At 45.5% G+C, this 7,550-nt stretch overlaps 1 long non-coding RNA gene and 1 other non-coding gene across 11 annotated transcripts; both read left to right on the top strand.

The window, feature by feature from the left end:
- Positions 1–1,615: 1,615 nt before the first annotated feature.
- Positions 1,616–6,356, top strand: LOC142050561 (uncharacterized). 10 transcript variants are annotated; one of them, XR_012658064.1, is made up of 4 exons: positions 1,616–1,727; positions 2,675–2,745; positions 3,718–3,881; positions 5,013–6,356. It is a non-coding gene; the product is annotated as an uncharacterized LOC142050561 (long non-coding RNA). The 10 variants fall into 10 exon arrangements; XR_012658062.1 differs by lacking the exon at positions 1,616–1,727 and adding an exon at positions 1,811–1,866; XR_012658060.1 differs by lacking the exon at positions 1,616–1,727 and adding an exon at positions 1,847–1,982.
- Positions 2,894–3,024, top strand: LOC142050850 (small nucleolar RNA SNORA13). Its single transcript, XR_012658160.1, has one exon. It is a non-coding gene; the product is annotated as a small nucleolar RNA SNORA13 (small nucleolar RNA).
- Positions 6,357–7,550: the final 1,194 nt, after the last annotated feature.

Below are 7,550 nucleotides of genomic sequence, written 5' to 3'. Positions count from 1 at the left end.
GAGAGAGGTTATCCTCCCCCTCTACTCCACCCTAGTGAGACCACATCTGGAGTACTGTGTCCAGTTCTGGGCTCCCAGTTTATGAAGGACAGGGAACTCCTTGAGCAAGTCCAGCAGAGAGCTGCCAAGGTGATCAGGGGACTGGAGCATCTCCCGTATGAGGAAAGGCTGAGAGACTTGCGTTTGCTTAGCCTGGAGAAGACAAGACTGAGGGGGATTTCATCAATACCTATAAATATCTAAAAGGCAGGTGTCAAGAGGATGGGACCAGACTCTTTTCAGTGGTGCCCAATGACAGGACAAGGGGCAATGGGCACAAGTTGGAACACAGGGAGTTCCAGCTAAACATGAGGAGAAACTTCTTTCTGGTGAGGGTGCCAGAGCAGTGGCACAGGCTGCCCAGGGAGGGTGTGGAGTCTCCTTCCCTGGAGACACTCAAAACCTGCCTGGATGTGATCCTGTGCCCCCTGCTCTTGGTGTCCCTGCTCAAGCACAGAGGTTGGACAAGATGATCTCCAGAGGTCCTTTCCAACCTCTACCATTCTTTGGTTCTGTGATTTGCCTGTCCCTTAGCTTTTTATCTTTTTTCTCCAACTACCAAGGCTGCAATGAATCGTGCCTCTTCTGAAACACTTGGTCATTTGGCAATTCCCAGGTAAGGAGGAGCTAGAAGCAGCAAGCAGGCCACAACAGCTGTAAGAAGCAGAGCAAGAAAGTCAGATAAGAGAGCTGTAGAGGTCTCAGGTTTCTCTACAGCTGGTACTAGCTTCATTCTGCTTTTTCTCCACACACAGTACCAGTTTATTGTCCTGATGCACAGAACTGTTCTCTTCCCCCTTCTCACAGTTTTTCAAACATGGTATATACAGCCTCCACTTACAGGGTCGGCAAATCTGGGAATTGTGCAGTCAGAACTGAGCCTCTGCCAGCATTCAAGCATTAAAAAGGCCACAGCTGTTGCTCACTTTGCCTACCTGAACTGAGGTGGGTTACTTTGCACATGCTCCTGGGGAGCAAACGGCAGGCCACTACCGATATGATCACAAATGAGTAACACATAAGATCAGGATGCTTACTTGCAGCCACCCCACTATGAACCTCACCAACATTCACCCGAAAGGGACTGCAAAACCGCAGCCCCGGTGTGCTCGGAAAGGAAGCCTAACGCGCCCTGTGAGGGCGAGGACCGCCTCCCGCCACGCCAGCCCTCCAGAGAGCGCTGCCCTGCAGGACCGGCGCCCGCGCAGGGTCGCCTCACGGAGCGAGAGGCGCGAGGGATGCTTTCCGCGGCAAGGTAACGGCGCCGCTGCGGGCCCAGCTCAGCCCAGCCGTGCTGGTAAGGGCCCCACGGCGCGTCCAGCTCGCGGGAGCAAATACGCCGCACGTAGGGCAGGCGGCGTTCCGCGGGAGAACAGCGGCAGCGGTGACTGTCCCATCGCCGGCAGTTCAGCATCAGAGCCGGCGACGGCGAGAACGCGGGGCCGTGGCTCGCAGGGCGGGCCGCACCACCCTCACGGACCGACGGCTGCGGCATTGCGCGTGCGCAGATGGCTGCGCACGGGGCGCCCCGCCCCTTCCTCTCCGGGCGCCTCCATCGCCGTGTTTTTGCAGGGTGTCGGGGCGGTATTGCCCCAGGCCTTGCTGCCTTTTTCCCCGTGGATTCGCCTGCTCGGGACTCCGCCTGCTGAAGTGACCGGTTTTGTTACCTCGCGTCTGCGGAAGACCAGGTACGCGTCTCTGCGCTGCGGGAGGAGCTGGCGCACGGGGTCGTCTTCCCTCCCCGCGAGGGAATATTGGTTCACCCCTCTCGAGGCACACTGGGAGCAGCGGGGGACGCTGGTCTCTTAGCCAGCGCGCGCGGAGGCGGTTGGTGGTGGTTGGGGTGTGGGGTTGGCGCGATCCCGGCAGGCAGGCAGGCAGACCGGCAGACCGCCCGGTGTCCGCTGGCGGCGGCCGAGCGGGTCGGGATACTTGCTGAGGAGGTAGGCTGTGGGAGGGGCAGGGGCGCTGGGCCGGGGCGCCGGTCTGTGAGGGGAGCAGCCGGTGCCGCTTCAGCACGCGGTCCGGTCCCTTCCCTTCCCCTTCCCTTCCCCCCCCCGCCCCCCCCCCGCTAACTTTGTTTTCCTGAAGCAAAGGGCTGAGTGTATCGATGGGCTCTTCGTCCTCTGGAATCTCTGGTTGTGAAGGTTTCTGTGTAGGCATCTCGCTGCTACTTGGGAGAGCTCTCCAAAAGCACGCCTTTTGGAAGAGCGAGTTTTTTGTTTTCTTTATGTATTTGATTTATGTCGAGCTGTCTTGGGCAGGATATTGCCACGAAGCCAGCACTGCATAGTCTTACGTGCACCGTGCTCCTCGATAGAAGGACCACCTATGTTAAAGGAATACTTTTTCAGTGATGTGGAACGGTTAGTGGGACTGTCCTACACAGTCGCCTGTGCCAGACCTTCTGAAGCATTGATGGGCTCCTGCAGAATGCCTGGTTACTGTAGCAGGCCACTGGAACACGTGTAACAGAGTAGCCCTTAGGCTTAAAGTGTGCCAATAGGGATGATTGGGGCATCTCATTTTGGAGTGGGGGTGGATGGCATGGAGGCTGCTGTCCTTTGAAGTCTGGTAGTTATTTCAAGCATTTCTTGTTAGGCTCCTTGAAAGTGCGTTCTCCCTTTTCCTTCAGATGAAAGCAATGGAAGTCTGTTGATGGCCTGCACAAGCACCAACATGACCACAAGATGTCCCAAGAGCATGGTGTGCTTGGCTTTTCTTATTAAATGCTTACTCTGTATAAAACATCATTTACTTCTCAATTTTCAAGTACTTGCCTATCAATGAATTGATCTTTCATACGCTGTTAATTTAATTTTGCAGAGATGATCAGTTCTAATACTTAACTTTCTGCCTTTGTGTTGCCCATTCATTCCTGTCAGAATGAATGTGGTGTCAAAAAAGGCAAACAGGAATTCTTGCTCAAACTGTTTAAGGAGCTGGTTGTTTACCTTTCTCCTCCCTGTTTTTGCAAGGACAAAAATAATCTGTAGAAATCGTATGGTTGAGCAGTTACATAGTAGATTTTATGGTTCAGTCTTTAAATGAAGAATCTGATAGCTATTAAAAGAGGAAAAACTAAAATTATAATGGCCACTTTTAGCATTGTTTAGGTATATTATCATGATGACTTCTTAGATCTGTGCTGCAGAAAATTAGTACATAACATAACAGACCCCTGCAGTGGCCTCTGGTTTTTCTGTTGCAAAAAGGTATCTACAACTTCAGAATACTCAGCCACAGAATAGGTGAAAATCTTTAATGGTGGAAAAATGTGTTTTGCCTTTATGCATTTGCCTTTTTGTTACTTATATCTGGTGTCAGAAAGGTATAAAGAGAATCCTTCTGTAGGACTATTCGGTATTGGATAATAATATATTCTATTCTTTTGCTATATATAGAATAGGTTTTCCATGGTGCACTTTTGAAAGCGTAATCTTTAATATTGTTAGCAGCAGCAAAGGATTGCGGGGTCGGTTCCTACCAGAATGCTTAACTCTATGAACACCTCTTACAGAGTTCTGGTGTGTTTTGCTGCAAGGTCAGAAGGTCACAGAGATAGCCCTATGTGGTGAAAGCCTCTGAGCATAAGAATGGTGTGTAGGAAAAAGTACTGATTGCTGAGCTCTCCTGCAACTTCCTTCATGAAATGAGTGACAATAATTTCTTTTGCAGTGGTGTCCTTCGGCCTTGTGTTATAATGAAGCAGACTTTCTGTCAAAAAAGTTCAGCAGAATGACTGCAGAGCAGAAATTTTCACTGAAGCATTGAGAGTGAGATCAGCCTGATGACTCTGTTCTCATCGACAAAAGTGGAAACCCTGAAGTAAAGTATTTGGTGTGAGTGGCCTATAAAAAGCAGTGCATACCTGCCAGTGTGTCTGAGAGCAGTCTGTGCTCTCCATTGTTTGGTTTTTGGGGGTGATACTGTGGAGCAGTTCAGAACACAAGGACTAAAAATGTTCAAAGACTGGTGAAATGTGAAAGCTCAGAATCTTATATGCAAAATGCTGTTTCACTATAAATTCCTGGAAAAGCCAGCGCTATTAAGAAGTTGACTAGTGCAAGTCAGCATAAAATTCAGTGGTACAAACAACGCATTAATAGAAATTGCGTTATCAAGGTTTCTTCAGTGCTGAAACCTGTATATCCAAGGGAATGACAAGTAATCCAAGTCTTTGAAGCCAGGAACTTGTTGGTTAGTGTTGGAAATGTGATGTGAGAGCGATCCAGTACTGAGAAATCATTATGGTAACTTAATCTACATTTCAGGGGATGGAAACCACACTGAAAACTATTAGACCGCCTACCCTAAAGTTATAGAAACTGAATTGAAGGTGAAATTCAGAGTGCAAACTCAAGTTTCAAGTCAAACTGAAGAAATGACTGTCTTGTAAATCGGAAAGGGTTACAATATTATACCATACGCTAGGGAGTGGTGTTCCTGTTGAATGCTTTGTGCAGTCCTCAGTGAAACTAAAAAATGCTGGAGGTTTTTTTAGCAGCAGCAGCTGACTTCTGTGACTGTGAATGGAGTAGTTTCTCTAACATAGGAAAGTACAGCAGTGACGAAGGGTAGATTGAAGGAGTAGAAAATGAATAGAAGTTGTCCTGCTCACACATCTTGTGCAATTATGCCTCATTGAGGCCTCATTATGCAGAAGCTATGTTCCAGGATACAAAAAGAACTAAAAGTGTCTTGCATATTAGTTTGCATTCTTGGTTTTGTTGCTTCACTGATGCATTCAGCTCTCCTAGAGGGTGGTGAGACGCAGTGCTGTGCAGTGATATTTCCAGGGGAGAACTATAAATACTGTTCAAGAAAACTTGGAAGAGATAGAAGTTATGGAAAAGGTTTGGGAAGAATCAGGGTGGTATTTGGCATCCATTAGTACATCTTTTGTATTATTCAAGCTTTTGAGTGATAAACAACTTTGCTGCCCCTTTTTTCGACTCTTTTCACTGTGCTAGAAATCGAAAATACTGCATAAACTACTAAAGAAGAGAAATAGAGATGGTGTGGTGTTTGGAGTAGCAGCTTTCAAATTGTTGATTGCAGCTCTGGGAAAGCAGGGTGATTATTTGGCAGCAGCTTACAAAGACAACATGAGAAGCTCTTATGCCACGCTGTGCAGACTGAGCCAAGTCAAGTTCTGAAGGAAGTTTGTGATTCAATAGATGTCCGTGCTGAAGACAGATAATCAGAAAATTATTTCCCAGCAGCTATCAGACTGGTTGATCTGGAGTTGTTTAAAGAATATATGCTATCTCCTGATAAGAAATTAAGTAACTTTTGGGGAAGAAGTAAACTGAAGGTGGTTCAGTATTTTGCATGAACATGCATGTGTTTATACAAAAGTGAACTTGAGTGATAGAAGATCCACTATACCACTGTTGGTTTCCTTGTGGGAAAGAATGTAACAGAAATCTTAAGCAAAGTGATGATTTGTTACAATGCCCTTGAAAATACTAGAATCGGGAAGTTTAATGCACTGAAATGTGAAAATCTACCTGAGCAACATGAAAAACACAAGATGCTCTTAATGCTTTACCAGTGCTGTTGATTGATAGAAAATAAAGTAGTGAAATCCCTCCAAGACCTTTAGCACCATAGGCCCTGGGGGCTTTTGCAAGACTGAAGGTGGGCGCTCTTTTTATATGAACGTGTCAAGACACTGGGCAGAGAAATGTGTGTGTAACCCACTCTGAGTAATGTATATAATAACAGGGCTGCTACTTGTTTTTTCAACATAACACAAAGATGAGATGTAGTAATTTTATTGGCTTACTATTCTCTCAAGCTGTTTTATAATGCATAGACGTATGTGTGCATGAGTTACTGCTACAAACTTTCTACTGATCCCCACCAACTAGAAAGTGTTAGTACTGCCACCAACTTGTAGTTAGGATCTGAAATCTTGCTCAGATGGGCTAAGAGCCACTCCTGCATATAGGCTCCCTAAAAATGACATTTGCAGATTTTAGCTTTTTTTTTTTATCAAAGGGATGAGGGGGGAGCTGATCCTTGCAATTTTGTACCAGTCTTGGGGATCTAGAGGATGTTCCTGAAAACAGCTGCGTCCTACATGTGTCCAATCCCACATTGTGTTTACCTTTTTCCCTAGGAAGAATTGTTAGAACCAGCCTGAGACCAGTGACAGTCTATGCAACACTACCCCATAAGAAACAAAAAACTGTTAAAAAGACAGAATATTAACCCTGCATGTAGTAACACAAGGTACTTCTAACTGTATTGGGGCAGTGTCTGGTAATGTTTATGTGGACAAAAAATAAAGATCTATGTTTCCATTCTCAGAGTGTCTATCTTTCCCAAGCTATAATAGCAGTTGCTTCTGTTTGACAGTTCTGACTTCCTCTGTTGTTTTTAGGATGGCGATTCACCCTGTTTGGTAAGTAAAACCAAGGAGCTATTAAGTGGGTGGGAGGTGATCACTGAAACCATGGTGTTCTGTAGTACCCAAAGATTGGATTAGCTGAGATTTGTGTCATGGTGAGGAAAAGTAGAAATTAAAATTTAGCAAACCTGGTTTCAAAAGTAGCAGGAAGGTATTTCTCCCACATGGAAAATGGCATGCTTAGTTTATTATTCCTTGATCAGCTGCATAATATGGTACTTCAACTAAACTTGAAGGACAGTGAAATACTGTAGTGTTAACTGGAATTCTTGCTTTTCAGGAGGACTTACCATAATTTTATCAGAAGAATAAATGCTGAAATTACCTATCTTGCAATGTCTGATTTTTCAGTACTGAATGTAAGCAAATTACTAATGCAAAGTCTAAGCAGAAGTTTTTTGGTTTGTCAAGAGGGAAGGAGGTTTAGACAAGAGTAATTTGTTTTTAGTGATCCAACAAGTAATTATTGGATGCACTTGAAAGCTTAGGATTTCTGTTATATTCAGGGATTATATTCCCTGAAGATACCATCTGTTCAGGAGTTTTGCTCGCAGGTCTTTGTTCTTGAAGTGCAAGACTGGCAGGAGTGGCTTTTAAGACTTTTTTTTTTTTTAAACTCTTGAGAGCAACAGCTAATGCCAAGTTTTAATGATGGCTGTCTAAAATACAAATTCCCTTCCAACAAGAAAAACTGTAGAATCATGAGCTTCAGCGTGCAATACTTATTTTATACTGGGGTGAAATAAAAAGTGAGGTAGAGGGAAGAATAGGTGGGTGTAAGGGGCACTGATAACTCAAATAGTACAAGTATGGTGTTAAGCATTAGGACTGTCTTTTAAGTGGCTAACTGGACTCTACCCTTGAAAAAAAGCCTCAAGACTCCTTAATTCTGGCTTTGCTTTTTTCCTCTTCCTCTGTTTACATGAGCACAGTGTTGACAGACTGCTGAAGCTGATAGTATTAAAAAGTAGAGAGGAGGACAGATTGCGAGGTGGTCTAGGGGAGCAAGAGAAAGATCTGTGTACTATGTTAGTGCTCCACCAACCCCCCTTTCTGTTACTCGCCTCCAGTGCTCTGCGGAAGCGGACTCTGG

Source organism: Phalacrocorax aristotelis, chromosome Z (genome assembly GCF_949628215.1).
Source record: "Phalacrocorax aristotelis chromosome Z, bGulAri2.1, whole genome shotgun sequence".
In the NCBI taxonomy this organism is placed as follows: Eukaryota; Metazoa; Chordata; class Aves; order Suliformes; family Phalacrocoracidae; genus Phalacrocorax; species Phalacrocorax aristotelis.
This window is presented reverse-complemented; position numbering and strand designations above follow the sequence as displayed.